This window comes from Aythya ferina, assembly GCF_964211825.1.
Source record: "Aythya ferina genome assembly, chromosome: 3".
Classification (NCBI taxonomy): Eukaryota; Metazoa; Chordata; class Aves; order Anseriformes; family Anatidae; genus Aythya; species Aythya ferina.
Genome location: NC_140298.1, coordinates 102682826 through 102703060, shown reverse-complemented (window position 1 = coordinate 102703060; position 20235 = coordinate 102682826). Strand labels below are relative to the sequence as shown.

Sequence of the window (20235 nt, the reverse complement as noted above, 5' to 3'; positions counted from 1 at the left end):
TACTAGGGGAAAAAAGTGGTCAATTCCCGACTCCACCAACTCTTCCAATCCAATCTTAATAGAGAAGTGGCCATTTACACATACCTGGAACAAACTATTCGGTGAGACAATTTCAAACATACACAGCATCTGTTCAAAAGCAAGCATTTGCAGCCAGATTTCAGTTCTACAAAATGCAAAAGGAGAAAACTCCAATTTAGTAATGATCATACAGTAGAACCCCCAAAACAACTTACTCAATTTGTATCATCTATAAACCAATACTATGTTTTCAAAAAACAGCAACAAAATAGAGGGGAAAAACCTCCAGTATTTGAAATAAAACCTCAGAGATGCAACCTACAGCTACTGATTTCAATAGGATGCTAAGTTCTTCTGTGGTAATAGTGACAATAAGAACTAAGAGGGTTTTGTTTGTTTGTTTGTTTAATTTTGAAGAGCAAACTCCTGGCCTGGTTAGGACCATTCCTTGTCACTTTGCACAAACCGCAACCCTGTACATATAAACAACCAGGCAAACAAAGAAACACAGATGGCTCTAAAATGATCTAAGATACTTCCTAAAATTTTGCATACCAAAATAAGTCATTTCTCACTTTCAAACCTTTCTTTGCTATCAGAAGAGATTTTCTGTGGACTAAGGCCAAAAAAAAATAAATAAATTTTCTTTTACATCCTGTTTCGTGAACTGTAATTCAGACACCCTCGTGGCTGTTGCCACAGAATGGGTTTGTCACCTCTGCAGTGCAGTTCTTTCTTCCTGTCACAGGCTGAAAAGCCACTACTTTGCTTTTGTGGACATTTTACAGTCACATCTTCACTAACTTTTGTTTTACCTATCAACATTTCCAAGCTGGATTCAGCAGTACCCAAATACACCGCTTGGCTACAAGATGCAAATAATAATAATAATGCGAATTATGCATGTGTCACTGGAGCTGAATCATCCACACTTTGCACCCACCAATAAATGATGGTACACTCAGCACAGAGATCTCAGATACCACAAGGGGTGCAGACAACTAGTGAGGAAATCTTACCTTTGCTGTGACATCTGAGGCAAAGCCAAAAATATTGCGATTGCTTCCTTCCACAGTAAAATGAAACAACTATTTTAAGGCAATTAAAATTCCACAGTAAAATTAAAACAACTATTTATAGACAATGAGACAGAAATAAACAACTGCATAAGAACGCTCCACAATTTCAAGTCAACACCAGATCATTAGGGAAGACTTTTGCCTTTTACTGGCAAACTAATTTTCCCCATCTGTTCCCTTCTCCCCCCCCCCACTAATGAGCAGAAGCAAGCTACAAAGCTCCATCTATGAAAGCATCTCCAAAGACAAAATACACAGCTTTTCTCTAGATGTCTAGGGAGGAAGATCAATACTTAGAGAAGATCAGTGGGTTCTGTCGATACATTTACTATCATACTGACAGAGCAGTGAGCTTTTGCCTGCTAGACAAGAAAAATCAGATGGCAGCACTCCTCTGCTTCATATTTATAGCTTGAACTATGTATGGTATGTTCTTGTTCATTACACAAATACCTCATGATCATCCGTATGCCACAAATATTTTCCAATACAGACTTCTGCCAGAATATGCTCCATTTCAGTAATCCTTCAGAGCCATTTCCGTGCAAACAGGGTTGGCAGGGAGCAGAAAGATGCAAAAATCAAATCACACTTCAGCTATGGAAAAACACAATGGATCTGAGCTGCTCAGAATGATCACAGAAGCCCAAAGGAGACTGTTGAAGTTCAGTTGTTTCACATTTGGTAGAACAATGACACTAAAATGTAGTTTCTACTCCTTTAAAATATTAGTAATAGCCCTTTTCTGCATGCTTTTTCCAAGAGATTGGACACAGATCCTAAGAGTACTTCAAGAAAACTTGCCCCTTATATTTCAGAAAAGGCAGTAAGATGCCTGGAGAGCTGTAAGGGTCTTTAGAAAGACCTCAGCTGAAAATTAAATAAAGAGAACAAACTGAACTGCTTATAAGAATGTGATGTGGAACGAATGCATAGGCAGACCAGCATGTATGAAATATTGGAACTCTCACAGGAGAAGAATGGAGAGCTGACCTCAAGGAAGGAGACACGGGAGCTTAGCTTATTTAGCTTAGCATGTGGGGACCAAGAAGAGACACAGTCTACCTGCATAACAAAGTAGGAAAGGAATTATCCAACCTAAAATTCATCATTGACCACAAGAACTTACACATATAAACTTGTCATTATACATTTATTATAAAAACATGAAGAAAGTTTCTAGAGTGGTAGAGATGCACCAGATGCTTCTATTACTGCTTTCCAAAAGAAGCAGGGGGAACAGAAATAGTGATTACTTCTGAGATGAAAGTTTATGAAGTTACATGATCTACAGTCCAAACTGCAGGGGAAAACAAGAAATTAATCCCAGTTCTCTGTATTTAAGTTTTAAAACAAATCTTTAAAATACCCAGCAATGAAGTAGTAGAATTGTTTGATTTTGACTTTTTTTCCCCCCCCCTTTTTAAGCAAGAGGTACAGAAAACAATAATACATTCTAGTTTCAAATTTCTTTTTTTTTTTTTTCCCCTGTTTTGTTCTTCTGCTAGTAAAAAGGTAAACAGAAAAAGCTTTTTCTTTTTCAGTTAGTACTAAAAAAAGTGAGCTGGAAAAAACACCAGGTGAAATATTTCAGCAAGCTTTACATTTAAACAGCATTTCTTCAAACTAAAACATGTTACTCAAGCTGAACACTCAGCTTGTTATATAAAAACTCAATAACTAAACTCAAGCCAATGAGGAAATGGTTATGTTTTCTTCACACTAGGTTCTTCTTGTGCTCAGAAAAAGTCATGCAAGAACATTATTACAGTTTGAGGATTAAGCCAAGAACATGAGTTTCAAAGGAAAAAAAGAAGAAAGTCTGCCAGTCTGTAAGTATATGGCTGTTAAATACTATTTTCAAAAGATAAATGCAAGCAAAAGTGGCATTGCTAAGGAAAATGGAAAATTACTAATAGCTAACTAAAAGTTCAGGGAAATGAAGAATCTAAGAGTGTCATTAATTTCCACATATAGCAACATACTAGGGTAAGCATAACGCAGCACTTATGGCACTGGTGATATTTACAAGATGATTTTTTTCCAATCCACTATCAGAAAAAAAAAATGGACACTCATTATTGAAGTAGAATTTTTATTGCCTTCTAGTAGGCAAGATAAGCATGTGTGCTACATCTTTTTTTCATTGATTGGAAATGCATTTATCAAATAAATCAACAGTTTGCCATGATATCAGTACATATAGATTTGTAGCCACCTCTAAAAGAGAATCACTTTTTTATTACCCTGTTTCCTTATTTAGAGTATTACTGTTCATTAAAATTGAAAGTGTAGTATTGTGGAACACTAAGCTAATAAATCAAGGAACACATATGAAAGTAAATAAGGCTCTGCTATAGAGCTCAATATAAAAATAAAAACTATGAGACTATTTAAAGTAGTACAGTAAAACTATACTATGAGGACAACTGTAGAACTGCACCAAAACAAGTTTCTCTCTATGCCATGCATTTCTCTAGAAGGTAAATAGGAATGCAGCTTTTTGTTTGTTTGTTTTTCCTACATTTAATTTTGTAAATAAATGAGCTCATTTTATTCTAGAGCTCCATAACTAAAAACTAACTTTGACGAATTCTGTCCTCTGTAGAAGTTTGGGCTACATGGTTTTGATTTTTTATGGGGGAACACATCAGTAATTCCAGAGACTCCAAAAACCCCTCTCTCAGGAGCTTTTTTCCAGCTCTTGTTGGCTTAAGAGGCCTATGAAAGAGTGGCTGCATTGGAAACTGCATCTGTCTGTGCCCAGGCCAAGTGTTGTCAAGACAGTTAAATGCAAACGCCTACCACAACAAGCTCTCCTTTGTCAGTCACAGGGATCCCATGAGAAAGCACCAACCAGTCTAGGAATTTGGCTCAAGGTAGAGTTAGACAAGCCTGAAAAACAAAAATAAGGGTCAGACTTTATTTAGATTGACTGTATAAAACCGGAACTAACAGCTCTGTTCTGTCAATGAGCTTTTAAAAGCGTGCGGTGGCACAAGTGGTCTTAGAGAAGGCAGAAATTCACCTCTTAACTCTTTCTGGCTCAATAAGTATATGGGATGGGATTAGTTTCAAACTGGTATGAGAGAGATGCTTAATACAATGCACTTTTAAACCTGAAGGTAAAAAATACATGTTATGACCCCTCACATAGCTTAAATCCTCTGGATCAGAACTTCATGAAAACGTACTCTGAAGGATCACAGACTGCATCCAGCAATAGATTCACAGGCTTCATAGTGTACGAAATAAGTCACATTTTCACACATTTAGCAAAGCATTCCAAGAAACAGTACCAGGACAACATACACATACACAGACAAGCCCACTACTTTGAGCAAAAGTGGACCGTAGGCAGAGCATTTTAATAAAGATGATGAGATGCAAGCGAAGAGGAGGAATTCAGAATTCAGTTCTAGTTCCACTTCAAGCTATTTCCAATTTTCAGATTTATCCAAATGTTACTCTATATGCTCAGAGTAAGTAAATTTTAAACTTAAAAACATCCTTTATTATCTTTTTTTTTTTTAAAGCAGCTTTGGAGAATTAATTTATAGTCAAACACAAGATTGTGATATTCTTAATTTCATAATCAAAACAGTTTTATAACATAATGTTATAAATAACAATGTTAATAACAATTGTAAATAACAATAACATAATGTTAAATAACAATATGTTATTTAAAAATAGTTGCAATTATCAAGATGTAGGTTAACATTTGGAATTTCTGAAAATGAGCATTTAATTTCTGCAATATTCTCATCTTCCACACTGTTTTCCACTTAGAGGCAGATGTGATATGGAAAAACTTTCTACCATACTTCTGGAAAAAAGGAAAAAAAAAAAACATCAATAGCTAAAGGAACAACCTGAGAGCTCAGGCAACAAGAAGCTTATTTCAAGGAGCTTTTATATATTCATGTGTGTGTGTATACGCATTATAGCATTTTAGAGCCACCCAGCATGCTGTTCAAATAACCATTATGCCACCAAAAGGAGGTTCCCTCCTCCGTTCCTGCACATTCTCCACACTGTTTTTAACCTTCCCCTCCTACTTGCTGCTTTGCCTCAAGTTTTGCTTGAAAATTAGCAAATATGACAAAAACACATTATTGCCCTCTTCCCACGTTCTCCTGACATTTTAGGAGGAAAAAAAAAGTTTCAAAAATATCTATTTTTATTGTGGTATGTCTGCATATAAAATAGGAAAGTGGCTTCCTGGATTTGAAGGTCAGAAGGCCCAATGGATGCATTAGCTTGTTGACCCGAATTTTGCAGGTTACCCATTTCCCAGCTAGACCAAAAACAAGACAGTAACTTGTATATGGCTAACAAATATTACCAGGGCACATGACCTGCCTAGGCCTGGACACTTCAAGAGATCCGCTACTTTCTCTAATGGTGAGAAGAGCAATTTACTGGTTTGGGGAACCATAGCTTCTTTTCATTTAGAGTTACTTCAGCTTCAGTCAGTGAGTCAAGTTATATTTCTCTCTAAATGGGAAGAAAGAGAAATAATGAAAGAGGAAAAAAAAGAAGGTAGGAGAGAAAAGTTAGTATAAGATTTCTTGGTCAAGGCAGCAGCACTATGGTGCTCGATCTCTTCTGATAGTTGGGTGAGGGATGCCTGTGAGCTCCTCTCCTACAGCTCCAAACCACATGCTTTCCAGCTCCTCTGCCAGCCCTTGTTTTTCCTTCTCACAAAACCTGTCCAAGCCAGCACTCAGCCACTGCATCAGTCAGCTTCGTCTGACTCAGGTGTCTCCTGACCCTCTCTCTTCTTAAAACCTTCCTCTTGCCAGCACTTTATTTACCACTTACCACTATTACTGTGAACCAGTATTCACCAGCTCCACCAGTACTGCCTCCCTCGGACGTGCTTCACTTCTGTCTTTGAAAGGGAGGAGAAACCCGAGGAAACAATTTCCTTTTTGTCAGTGCTCTGCTGTTTCTTACAGCCTCCTGGGTTTGTTTCTTATAGCCCCAAAAATTCAGCTAGCCTCTCTACAGAGGGATCTCATGGATTTGCCTCCTATTGCAGGCCTTTCTCTCTGTATCCACGGAGAAATTTCAGTCTTCCTCTCTGGCATTTTCCTGGAGATACCCAGCTACTAGGTTAATCTCTACACAGAGAAAGACAAAGCTCTTATCTCCCCTCCCACACAAGGCTTTCCCAAGAGGCTCTTCCTTGATTAGCCAGCATCCTGCCAGTCACCCAGCCTGTGGGCTGAGCACGTATGTAATGAGATCCAGCCTCCCTAAATCGTGCAGAAAGAACATGGATAAATATACATAAAAGTCTTTTCTTTCTGATCAGTCAGACAGACAAAATACTTACTCAGACACTCAAAATCTTCCTCCTTTTCTTGGGCTTCAACCAATGAAATACGATTTTAAGAAGTATTTCTAAAGAAATTATATTCCTTGCATGCCACCTTACCCCTTTAATTCCTTTTTTTTTTTTTTTTGAGTGTGTTTTAATTTGCTCAAAAACAACAATAAAAACTCCTTTCAATCATCTTCTCAGACCATTTTCTTCTGATCATTTTTCACTACTGTTTGAAGAACCAGCTGCCTATTTCCGATCAGCCCTCCCCATGACATTGCTCTGTTGGTGCTGGAGGACACCCTATAGCACAGAGATGCACCTGACACAGCAACCCATCTGACCTATTTTAGGCATCTATCTTCGGATGACAGGAAGCCTGTCAAAAATTACCTGGACATGGATCCATAAAATAGAAATGCAGGAGTAAATAAAAGATGTTAATAATTCATCCTTTTCCCCATTAAATCACTACCAAGAGTTGTTTTGGCACTAGTAATTCTTGTGGCTCTTTTTATATACCTCCTATGAGTTTTAAAAAGACCTTTTAAAGATGTGAATACTAGGACCAGATGCAGAATTTGTGTATTACTGTCATTGCTGTGCAAAGAGAAAAATACTTGTTTTACAAATCCCAGCCAAAGACAATTTAATCCCTGGCCCTCTCTCCACTCCTTCTAACAATGCACTGGTAACTTAAATGGAGCTCCATGTCCACTGTGTTCCCTTGAATCTTTGCAGAGCTCCTGCCTTCCAAGCGTCTGTCTCCTGTGCTATGGATGTCCAGAAAACTTTACGCTAAGAAATTTGACTGCATTCAGCAACATCCTGCATACCTACATTTGGTTTCACTCATTAAAAATAAATCTGTTTCTGTGGCTGCTTAGTTATCTTTGAAATCTGGGAACAACAGACTGGTAATCAGCATAATTGGCTTCTTCTTAAAAAAAAATGAAATTGTGAAATGCTGTCTGGTCTAGGCCCAGTCCTTCTGGAGCATCTTCATTCCCAGTTTATTTCCCGCAGACATCTACTTGTTAATATTTCCCAGTCAGCTGCTGCTCCATTCACCCAGTGTGTTTTCGCTGACATGCTGTAATGCCTCTCTTAACAAGAAAGCTCCATTGTACAAAGCCACAAGCTGACAGGCAGAATTAGAAAACCTGTGTCAGGCTCAGCACAGGACCAGTGACAGATGCGGAAAGAAAGGCTGTGGGATCTGCTCTATATTTGTGTGACAGCCCATGGTTCATCTGTTTTTTGTGTCAGCCAAGAGTAGCCAGGAGGCATGAACAGCCGTGAAACTCATCTCCCTCCACTCCACTCTGTCAGAATTGATGATACAGCTCATGGCCCGGTAGCCGCAGGGTCCAAGGACAAAAGCTTAGGGACACGTGGGAAAGAGTATGAAATGTGACAGTTTATATGCACAATTTCAGCTTTCGATTCTCACTTTTACTTATGGTGGGGACAATGTGTGATTATGCAAAACATAATAACCTCACTGGCTTCCTTAATGTTGTCAGGAGGCTGCTTTTGTGCAGCCATATACTGTCAATAAGGTAAGAATTGCAGGGTGAAGATGAGACCCCCTTGGCAGCAATCGCCCCCTTAGGCAGTGGAGGAGCCGGGGAACAATGCATTGGTCACAGGGTGTGACCACGGCTGTGCACAGTGCCACAACCAAACCCAAATCCTGTGATCCCTGTTCTAGAGGAGTTACATCTTCAAACATGTAAACAGGATGCAACTGTACAATTTAATAAACAGAAAAAATATAGGAGTTTTCAGTGTCAGTGTGTCCTTCACGTCAAGAAGTGAAATTCCCATGGCCACCCAAGAGCAGCGTCTGAAGCCACCCACCTGCTACAATCCTCCCTTTCTTCCCTTCTATTTTACTCCATACAAATTCCACATCATTCTCTCTTGGAAAATATCACTCAGACTACCACAGCTGAACAGTTATTCATCTAGCTGATTCATGACAATAAGATGCTTTCTTATCAGAGCCCACGTGGGAAGCTTTTAGCAAGCTTCTTCCAGAAAGCAGCGATGTAATTTCACGAAGATAGAAGTGCTCAAAGTAGTGAAAGAAGCTGTTTTAATAGATCTATTCACACCAATACATGAGATATTGTGTGCTGAAAACAGGGAAGAGTAATAAATTTCCAACATGATAGACCAGAAGATTTAATTACCAGGTCTGCTTTGAATGTGACAGCTATTAGTACTCAGCTAACTCCTGGATGCACTTACAAAAGAAGCCTTGTCATTTTAGACTCATAAGAAGAGGTGGTCTTAACTTGTATTTAACTACCAGGTTTACCATATGTGCAATAGGAAAGCACACACAATTAAGCCTTCATGAGAAGACAACTCCCCCTGCACACCTGCTCATTAAGAAGTTGGAACGGAAGATGTCTCCCCTATATTTATTTTTCCCTCCAGTGAAGAACAAACATTTAAAAGCTACTGTTAACATAATGAAATCAGCATTGCATATTTATTGTACCGTAGAAGGTTTTGTAATCCCTCCAAATGCTCTTTAAATTTAGTTAAGTTGAAGAGATATTGTATAGATTCTTATAAAAAGGAAGATGCAGGCATGTCACTTTAAACATTTGCAATACAATGTGGTGAAAAACTTGCATTTCCCACATGGCTTGGTAGTCTAGCTTTTTAAGAATAAATATTAAAATAATTTGACTACGATCTGGATGGAAGTACCAAGTGGTATTAAGCAGAAAAAGGCTGAGTTTTGGAAAATTTCTAACCATCCTTCAGACATGTATGAGAACATAAAGCAATTTTTTTCTTCCTCCATTTGCAAATACTCCTCAAAGCTATTATTCACTTAAACCACTGTTTAAGGGCAGCCTCAAGCTGACCTAAAATTCTGCACAGATTTAACCTAACCTCATTTCGACAACCAGTCACTGAGGGACTGCTACTCATCTCAGACACTTTGAAATATATAACACAATACTACTGTTATTCAGTAGGATACTTTATGAAGGAAATTTTTGAATACCATAGATTCATATTTCTGCAGCCCTGAAGCACTTACAGTCTGTCTCAAAACTTGAGCACACGAAACTGACTAGGTGAACAGAAATATATGAAGTAATTTCTCTTGGATCTCAAACTGTTCACATACTATGGGATTTTACCAGGAGTACAACTGCATTCCACGTAGCCTACAGCTATATGGACAGAACTGGACTGGCAGTGAAGCTGCACTGCCAAAACAAGGGAGGCAAGAAGTTGGTGGCACAGTGTTATCCCCAAATACACATTCCCTATAGCAGTGGTATTTTGTTGGGGGTACTCCCCCCACAGCTATAGGATGAAAACTGTACAGTGACTGTCATTGCTCTTCCCATGTCTGTGTTGTATCAGTACACTTACTAGAGGCACTGTATCAGTTGAGAGAATAATGGTCCTTTGATGGTAAAAGGAGTTAGATATGGAATTTATCTTCTAATTTTCTGTCTCAAATTTAATATTTAGCCTAAAAACCAAGCAAACAAAAGCTAAACCCCCCTACACAGACAAAGACTCAAGAGAACACAGGGAAAGGGAGAGAGTGTAAAAGAAGATGGCAATGATCTGAACAAGAACCACTGGTAAGGAAAATACAGCTCTGTATACAGAGTACACAGCCCCTTCTCTGTGTACGTTGTTACTCATTTTGAGCATGGTATGCAATGCTGTAATTCATAACTCCATGGCAATAAAGGCCCTCATTCAGGCCGACTGCTCCACTGCTAACAACAGACGATCCAAGAAGGCTCTGAACTAACTCCAGTCTTGCCTGCCGTACAGCACTGCTCACTCATTTACATCTACTCAAGTCTTTACATCTTCAAGTATACGAACTTTTAATGTGTAGCACCAGATGCCCAACACTCGTTTGTTTTGAGACAGACTGCCCCGAAGCCACTTTTTGTATTTATGTGCTTTGCATATGTGGTACATACCCAGAATAGATTACACCTGCCTAAGCATACTGCATTCAGAGAACAACCACTTTATTTAACTGTATTTGCATTCTTCTTTTCTGAGCAGCTCACATCTTGTTTTCTTTTACAGTTCCATTAAATTAGTTAACTGTTAACATCCATAGGAAATAGCAACATTAAAAACCAACAAGTACTTCTTTTAGGAAATAATTCATGCAAACTATCCTTATTTAAAATATATCCTCTTTTTATTTGTTTCAATGTACTGAATGAGTGCTGATTAGAAGAAAAGAAATTGTAGTGGTTTATTATTACTATTATTAAAAGCAAACTTACAGAGAGTTTTAGAGAAATATGAGAACATTGTATTTTGAAAAAAAATCTCAGGCAAATCACAAAACAATCTCTGATCCCTGCAGAGTTCTCAACATCGTAGGTCTATATTAATTATAAATGGCATAAGCCACCTAAATTAAAGAAAAAGTCAACTTGACACACTTAGAATCCCTAAGCATATCATGATGCACCACAGAAGACAGAGCTATTGAAGCCCTCTTAAGCATTTGTACATGCATTAAAATATGATGTGCCTATATCTCATGTCCTCATTTAAGATTGCACAGGCAGGACTGCATCATTTTTCTAAGCCTACTTCCCCTAAGTTACTTTCACTGCAAAGAATTTGAGACAGAATTTCCTCTTTCACATCAAACCCTGAATATTCCAAGTTCTTCAAAACCATCAAACAATAGTAGCGGACAATTCCCATGTCACACGTTAAAGAAGTCACATATGAAAGCTCCCTAAATATTTAGAAGTGGATTTTCATGTTAATTAAGGTGACTTTGATAGAACATACAGATGTGCACATCCACATACTGGTTTACTCCGGCCCTCTCCGAGGGATAGTTCTAGTTAACACTGTCTAGGGCAGCACAAAAGTTGTTACTCAGAAAGACGAGAGAAGAGCACCATCTTTGTCCTTCTTTCACACTTGAAGATTAGAATTTTACGGTATCACACTGAAAAATACGCAGTTATTTCAATGAAAAGAGCAGGTCAGCCTCGAGGGGTGAGAACTGAAGCTGTATGAGGAAAGGTGAGAGGAAAAAGCAGGAATCCCAAGTGCCCCTGCTGCCTTCCAGTGATCCCTCCTGAAGCTGCAGGTTTGCTTACCAGAAAAAGTATAACGCTTTTATTGGCACGATGAGTGGACGTGATGGCTCAACCCTTCCTCAGCCTCAACTCTCCCAGTCTGCGCTGCTGAGCCCTCACCTCGAGCACTGCGTGCAGTTCCAGGCACCGCAGTATCAGAGGGACATAAAGCCATTAGAGAGCATCCAAAGAAAGGCTACAAAGATGGTGAAGGGTCTAGAGAGGAGCAGCTTAGGTCCCTGGGTTTGTTCATCCCACAGCAGAGCAGGCTGAGGGGAGGCCTCATGGCGGCCTGCAGCTCCCTCACGAGGGGAGCGGAGGGGCAGGCGCTGAGCTCTGCTCTCTGGGGACAGCGACAGGACCCGAGGGAATGGCATGGAGCTGGGACAGGGGAGGGTCAGGATGGTGTTAGGGAAAGGGTCTGCACTCAGAGGGTGGTTGGGCACTGAGACAGGCTCCCTAGGGCAGTGGTCACGGCACTGAGCCTGACAGAGTTCAAGGAGCATTTGGACAATGCTCTCAGACACGTGGTTTGATTTTGGGTGGTCCTGAGCAGACCCAGGAGTTGGACTCGATGATCCTTAGGGCCTCTTCCAACCCCGGATACTCCATGATTCTTTAATTCCTGTTCCTTTGATATTTACAGCTACACCAACCCATCCCATTCAAATGGGACAATTTCCACCAATGAAAGATAACAAACAGGCCAGTGTTGGTCTGGAGACCAGTATAGTAGAATTATGGAGGGGGACGAGGGAAAAAACAAGCCATGCAGATCTTTTCAGACAACAGAAATCAAACACATGATCAACTTTCTGAAAACACTTCCACCTCAAACTACAATAAAGCTTCAAAGCAGTAGTCTAAATTGAAAGGCAGTGAACACAGCCATAAACATTATATTCCATTCAAATCTGTGAACCTCAGCTGTTTAAGGAGCTAATGGAAATGTGAAATGACTGGTGAAAATATTTAGCACTAACTGACAGTTTGCTAAAAAGACTATCACACTTTTCGGATTTATGAGTCGTCTAAGGATTTGTCATAACCTGATTTTAAACTAAATATCCAACATGAACTGAAGCTAGAACTAGATTGCTGCTCCCTCTCAAGTCAGATTTTTCAAACGATGTCAACCTGAAACAAAAGATGAAAGAAAAGTGGGTTATCATCCTACTAACGTGCCTCTGCACAGATGCAGAGGGCACGGGAAAACAAGCAAGAATTACATACTTCACCCCAAATAATAGCCATTGAAGTACTTGGGAATGGATTTTCAGACACAAATCTATACAAAGCCCATGTCTAAGACTGCTGTTCCAGCAGGATATCACATCATGGAAGAAAGGAGGTAAGTGTGGGGCACTACATACTCAGAATACCACCAAGTCTGATACTCAGGAAGTGCAGCCATTTGATGCCAGCCAAGTCCTGGTGCCTTTTGCTCAGGCAAGCAGCAGAGATGAGGAACTGCAGCAGAGACAAGGACGAAATCACACGGTGGAGATGGGCTCCCTCGCAGTCATATAGCTCCAAAGTACAGGGTAGGACCAAACAAACATACTGGAGCCAACAACAGCATGGACAGTTGCCAGGCTCAGCAGCACTGCTTAGTGCAAGAAACACAGCACAAACACGCCCAGCATAACATTCCCCAAGGCCACTGATTGTCATGTCACTTAGAAGATAAACAAGCTAGCTTGAAACCCTGAGATAAACTTACACCTTACAGGTGAACATGAGCGGATGAAGAGCATGAACTTCTAGGCTTGTAACTGTTTACAATCTGAGCTGGAGATGAGATAACGCATGCCGCACCCTTAGGAAGTGGTTGGTGTCGGTATGCAGTAACTACAAAGGTCACCATCATACTGTGCTTAATGCCTTTCGGAGGTTTCACCTCTCAGCAGTCAGCAAGAAGAGTTGCCTGCTTTATTCCACCTGCAGCCTACCCGTGGCATGAAGGCTCTGACCCCAGCAGCGGCCTCAGGAGCAAGCTGGAGCCCAGCAGGCTCCTGACCTGCTTACCCCAGTGGCTAAGCTGCTTGGTGTCACCCTGATCCATCAGGAGCCCTCCCATACCTTCCCAGGCAGTCCTGCACGCGTGCCTGCCTGCACAGATGGTGAGTCTGGTCTGAGGATCAGCCCAGGCCAGACCTCAGGATGCTGTGAGTGCAAACACCTCGTAGGAGATGGCACAAGCATCCTGCAGCAGTGACCGTGGCCATCCTACCACTCCCAGCTTTCCTGCTGCTGTGAGTGAAACCTAGTGAACATTCCCACTACATCTTTGCTAGAAAGCTACAAATACGGAACAATCACTGACGTAAACATGACCTACTAATTTACAGCAGAGCGAAACATCACCTGCAAACTTCAAGATCTAAGATGTCAACATACAGCAGAAATACAAAGAGCATAAGGAATAAAAAAAATGAAAAAGGTTTATTAAAAGAAGGGTTGCATTTTTTGCGTGTATGCATGTTAGTTTTCTCCTCTCTCCAAAAACTGAATATGGATTGGCTCTTGACAAATCATACACGTCTTAAACATATCCTCAATGTGTATTTTGGTCAGCACTTTTCCCCACAAAGTTAAGAAAGGACAGCACACAAAGGTAGAAGTAATGCATTATTAATCTGAAAAAAGCATGTGTAGATGTTTTCTCCTCTAGGTTCCAAACACATGGCAATAAATACATTGTATGTGAAGGAAGATGACATAACATTAATCAAGCTACCACGAAGAAAGAAACAGAAGACAAGAAAAAGTATTTAACAGGTACCAGTGAGCAAAAGAGACCAGCATAAACAGACCATATTTACACAAAACAAATACAAATGAGAAATAAGGAAATAAAGCTGAACTATATCAGTTTGTGTCCTGTCACACAACATGCTCCATTCTGGGAACAGTCCTTATACAAAACAGCTACAAAAATCCTTGAAGCTTCTGGGTCTCTAATGAATCATTACTGAAAAAAAAAAAAAAAAAAAAAAAAAAACACTAACAAAAGGAGGAAGCAAGTTAAAATAGCTATTTTAACAAAAAGGAATTAACATTATGAGAAGCACAATATCTGAAGTACATTTTAATAAAATTAAGAAAAAGGTGGGGTTGTAGTCCCATCCCCTCCATCATGCACTTTCTGCAGTATTATGAAGTAATCTGGGGCTAAACACTGAAATTAAATTCCTGCTCTTCTTCCATATTTAAAATATCCAAAGAGGAAGTAATAGTTTGATTTGAGATAAAGTAAAAATAAAGCAGCAGTATAACATAAGTTATTTTCTAAGGAACTGAGCCAGCAAAATCCAGTTTCCTAGGCACGTGTGTCAAGGTGGTGGGAAGAGTTCAGGCTGCAGCCTCTCCTTCTGCAGGGATCTCTCCATCTGCCCAAGCTGCCTACTGTCAGACAACTGGTGGCTTCACTGGAGATATGCTTCTACCTGTCTTGCAAATGTAACTGGAATTAGTAAAAAGGTTTAAAAAGTTATTAAGAGCTACAGTGAAAGACAGACATTCACAGAGGGAGTTATACATAATATCTATTTTCTTAGAAAGACAGGCTAATATATTGCAGTCAATGCATAATTGCTTGGTCTTGAATTTTCATTGCTCTTACTGAAGATGTAAGCCTAGCCACCCAAATCACAGGGCACTGCTCTGATTCTGTCTGGATGCATGAATTTCTCAACATCAGTTTAAAGAAATTAAGAGAAAACTCCTTCTTTAAGTAGCAGTAGAAAAAAAGATTTAAATAACATTTATTTTCCTCCCAAGAGGGCATGAACATTACTTAAGACATCAGGCCCATATTTCTTAAGGCAATTGAGATGTGAACACCTTCATAGCAGTGTAACCAAGTTCACAGAGTGCTGTATTGAATTTGTTTCATCAGTTCCTGGGAACTATACACAAACAAGCTCAAAGGTGTGTTGGCTCAGGTACAGTTCAGTTCCCTGCCCTGGCAGCTACATTGGGGTAGCTATGAAGGAGACTATGGTATCTCCACTCACCACCCTGCTGAGGCAGCCACTCTCCTCACAACCCTGTCTGTCACCCCAACAAAAGGGGACATTTGGGCAAGGAGAGGTACTCTGCACAGCCTCGCTGACCTCGCCACAACTGCCACCCCACCAGGACCAGGGGGCTGTCATGGTTTGCATGTACCAACAACAGCCACAGGAGGAGACTGGTCCCAGCCTGCACTGGTCAGCAAAACTAAAGCTTTGTGATCAGCATATCCAAATCTAGAGGGGACGTACCTCAAGGGCAAAGTGCTGCACAAGAGAAAGGCACCAGAGATCAGGATAAGCAGTGCTTTGGGAAAGCTAGAGGGGGCGGGACAGTGTTCAGTTGCCGTTGACAGCTCTGCCAGATCAGCCCCCTTCCAGACACTGTTTAGAGAAATTCAAGGGGAAAAGTGTATATATATATATATATAAAATAAATGTACACACACACTCCAGAAACTGGATCATCAGCAGAATTTCTCAACTGAAATTCAAAAGCAAATGCAAAGGCTCCAAACCCAGGTGCTCAGCAGCAAAGCTGTGATCAGTGCAAACAAAACTGAGCACTTGTGTACAGCAATAGAGAACTCATGCCTGAGTATATAGAGTCAGAATCTGATTTTCCACACAACCTGAAAGGCCCATCTTCACCCCCAAGTCTTTTGGATGATCCTTTGGATATTACATGTATGTGGTGGGTAAAGGTAGTATGAGGTAAGCTTTAGTCCACCTCTTCCACCTTGAATTGTTTCCATTCGGCATGAACAGGATGTAGCTTCATTAAACTCACATATTGGTACTTGGAAGATAACATAGCCAAGTCTTGCAATGTAACAAGCTGCTGCCCACTTGCTATTTGAAACACTGGAAGTGATCCTACAGAAAAGAAATACCATTGTCTTGGCAATACTAGAACCATCTGATTAAGACTTGCTTTCTCACAGTAAATAGGAAGTACCAGGCATTGTTTCACTTTCTCTGTTCCTCATTTTCTTCATTTTTTTGAGGAAGTCCACTTGCAGTGCCACCCCAAAATATCACCCTCAGCACACAATCAAGCTATTTGAAAACCAACTTTTAAGAGCAGTCAGCTCGAGTATCTACTGACTGCACATGCAGAAGAACTGTAAGCATTTCTGATGCGATGCAAAGAATGTAGATCATAAAAGAGAAAATCATTCCCACTAGAAGCTAAAAAACAGAAAATCATTCCCACAGAGAAGGAGAAGTATTTCCAACAGCTCTGCACAGGCATCAGAACTAGGAGAAAATATATATCTTTATGATCTTATTGTCTCATCTCCTTCAAAAGGAAAATGAAAGATGAATGTTATGAGCTCCTTTCCTCAGGGGCAAATAGGAAGGGATCTTGTCTTCTTTTTAGAAGAGCTGACCACAGCCTAAGCTGTGCATAGCAAAATTACCAAACCAAACTGAGTGGTGAGTTGCTTTGTAACAGTTTTGCATTTCCTTTTTGTACCTCAAGATATAAGAAAAGACATGCAGTTAAAGGCAAATCTCGTAATCAAACCACAGACTACTTACAGCTGCCTATCAATACAACTCCACAGGAAACATGACAAGAAACTAACACGTTCTGACTCCCCTGCTACACCAGCTCTCTGGGGCAGAAAGGGTCTACACACACAGACCAAGCTACAGGATGACTGGAGTTGTTATTTTACCCTGAATCAGCACAGGAAGGGCAAACAACAGTTTTCTGCCAGCCTATGAGAGCATTCTTGTAAATACAGCAGATACACTGAAGCCATTCATACCCTCAGTATGGCACTGCAGCCAAAACTCATGGTTAAGTCAGCAGTCCTGTCCTTTTGGCTTAACTGAAAGGAAAGTTGTCAGAAGTTATTTGAAAAATAAAATTAAAAAAAAAAAATACACAAAATGTAACAAAGACATGGAATGTATTTCTTGAAAAAAGTGTTAAAAACAAAAACAGTTAAACAGACACCTCTTCCTCTCCCCTTGCCCCCCTCCCCCAACTATCACTTTAAAATGCCAAAATGTGTGAAGTCCAGACTGTAATGAAGACTACTCAAAACTAGACTATGCTTCAAGGGCAAAAGTCTACAATAGCTTGTACACAATAAACACATGATTTGCTCTAGCAGCTCCTAGAATAGGAATCAAGGTGATTCAGAAAGGACAAAAATCAACTCTATTCTACCTAAAGGACATCTCAATCAAAGAAGTTAAATCAGATTGAAACATCGTACTCTTATTTCAAGCACAGATGGTTTCTTCCCATCATGACCAATACTTCAATTGCACGAGAGGATAATGAGACATGATGGCCAGGGAAAGGAGGAGTGAAAGAACAGAACTTCATCCCGAGGGGAAAAATATAGTATCTTATTCAAGTACCTCATAAGCAAAAGGAAATTTTCCCCTCCCTACCCTTTTCATTTAATCTTGCTTCTGTTCTGTATGTAATCTTGCTTCTGTTCTGTATGTAACAAACTTCAAGTCAGTCCAGTTTGACTGACTGCCTAACATTATCACGAGATAGTCATCCAAATTCTCCTATGCTGTAAAGATCCTTCGAGGTACGAACAAAGCACTTTCTTTAAAGGCACAAATCTGCCCTGAGCATCCCCACACTCCCTCCTTCTCCCCACCACACCCTTCACTAGAAGTCAGATCCACAAAGAAAATACACAAAGGCAAAGAAAAGGGCAGCAACCACAAGTTTTATCACCAGACAGCTGGAACTGATGTAATTTCCAGTAGCACTGGACAAGAACGTTGCAACTTCAGCTGCAGCCACTTCTGGGTCAGCACTGATAAACTAATGTGCAATGAAGCAATCCCATTTCACAACATAAACAGTTGTTTGGCTACACCATGAACAATACAAACAAACGGATCTATTTATAAATCACCCTTATTGTAGAACACAGAATAATTTGTTCTAGGGGAGGAATGAGAGCATTTCCAAGAACACGGGGGAAACGCAAACAGCTTGCATCTTCTCCCACCAGCCTGCCCTCCCTGTTCCACTTCTTTAGAAGATATAAAAAGAAAGTGATACAGGGCCTGATATTTCACGAAAATAATGCTGGTTTCAAGGGACACTGGGAACTGGCTGAAGGGACAGCACCCTTATCATGCATATTGTTTCTTCTGACACCTCAAAAATATGTATTTATATCAATAGCATCTCTTAATTGCAGTGAACGAAGGAAAAATTACAAGCCAGAGAAGACACCTCCAACTCCTACTTCTTCACCCCGGAGACCCAAACACCACAATCTTCCCCCAAATGGCACACTTCATCTCCTGAGAACACAGGCTGTGGATGTCAATCCACGTGCCGCTTTGCTTGGCTGGTTTTGGGGTGTGTTTTGTTGTTTTTTTTTTAAACCCTCTCCCAGAGCGGCTGTCGCGTCCCAAGGGCACGGGCTGCCCCACGGAGGTTTAGCTCATTTCTGTAAATCGCAGCACAGAAAATAGACAAGTGCAAGGAACTCCTTTCGTCACCTGGAAGCCGCACCGCTGCCGGCAGCCCTCCCTCTGTCGCAGCCCGCGATTTATCGCGACTATCCAGCGGGCGGCTGCCGCCTCCGGATCGCAGCGCTCGTCCCGCAGCCAGCCCCCGGCGACACCGGGGCACCCGGGCAGGGCCGCGACGCCGCGTCCCCGTCGCCCCCTCGGAGGAGGCCTCGGAGGAGGATCGGGCAGATCCCTCTAGATAAACGGATCTGAGGGACGTGGGAAGAGCGGGGACCCCACACGCCGACCCCACACACCCACGCGGGGCACCCCGCAGCACCCCCAGCCTCGCCCTTACCGCGCCGCTCCAGCCTCGGCCGGGAAGGGTGGCGAGGTGCGCGGCGCTATCCCGTGGAGCCGCGGCCGGGCACCGCCACCAGAGCCACCACCACCTCCTCCACCGCCGCCACCCCAGGCATGGTCTCCCCCTCGGTGCGTGAGGCGAGCGCCGCTCCCGGGCTTTTCTCCGGCGTGAGGTGGAGCGGGGTGGGGCGGGGGCGGGCGCCATTTGCTGCCGCCCGCCCGCTTTGAAGCGGCCGCCCCGCTGCGGCGACCTCTGGCGGCCCCGGCAGGCGCTTCCCGGCCCGGAGGCCGCGGGGATACCGGGGGTTTCCCCGCTTGGCAGCCGGCAGAGAGTTCCCGGAGGTGTTGGGAGCCGTGCCGGGCCGTGCCGAGCCGCTGTCCTTCCCTCATGCCCTTCCCTCATGGCCCCCTTGGTCGCGGCTCAGGTTGTCCCAGCTTGCGTCAAGGAGAGATGTACAAACCTCCGCGGGGTTTACAAGGGAAAGGTTTCAGCCTTGCTTGCGAGGAAAGGAAGGAAACCATGATGGTCACGGATGGTTGGCAAGCTGCTGTTTTTGCAAGCATTATTTACCAAAATAAATAAATAAATAAATGAACAGCTGCTTTCCTGTTCGTTCGTTTATGCACTTAGCACGGCTTTCTTCTGTAAAGCATGGAGGCACAAAGGAAAAGCACTGAGCTGAAGAGATGGTCTGCAGGTGTCTGGCTGACTTAGTGCCACACAGACTTTACCCTCCCCTGAGCGAGGGGTGAGGGCAGCAGCACGACACCCCTGGGGTTAGGAATTGGGGTGGGGAACAGCATCTGGCTGTGGCTCTACGCCCAGGCACCTGCCCAACATTAGAATGTGGAGAAAA

General features: G+C 41.8%; 1 protein-coding gene across 3 annotated transcripts in view; it reads right to left on the bottom strand.

Annotated features, from left to right (window-relative positions):
- The window catches only part of RNF144A (ring finger protein 144A), a 65571-nt gene extending 46033 nt beyond the window's left edge, over positions 1-19538 (bottom strand). Inside the window, exons 1-3 of one of the 3 annotated variants that reach the window (XM_084515318.1) lie at positions 19374-19531; positions 3906-3995; positions 85-166 (exon numbers count right to left, since the gene is read on the bottom strand). The gene's annotated coding sequence lies outside the window, so the exon portion shown is untranslated. Of the gene's footprint in view, positions 1-84; positions 167-3905; positions 3996-19373 lie in introns of all 3 variants that reach the window. The other 2 variants (XM_084515316.1, XM_084515317.1) reach the window with 2 other exon arrangements.
- Between the last annotated feature and the right edge of the window lie 697 nt (positions 19539-20235).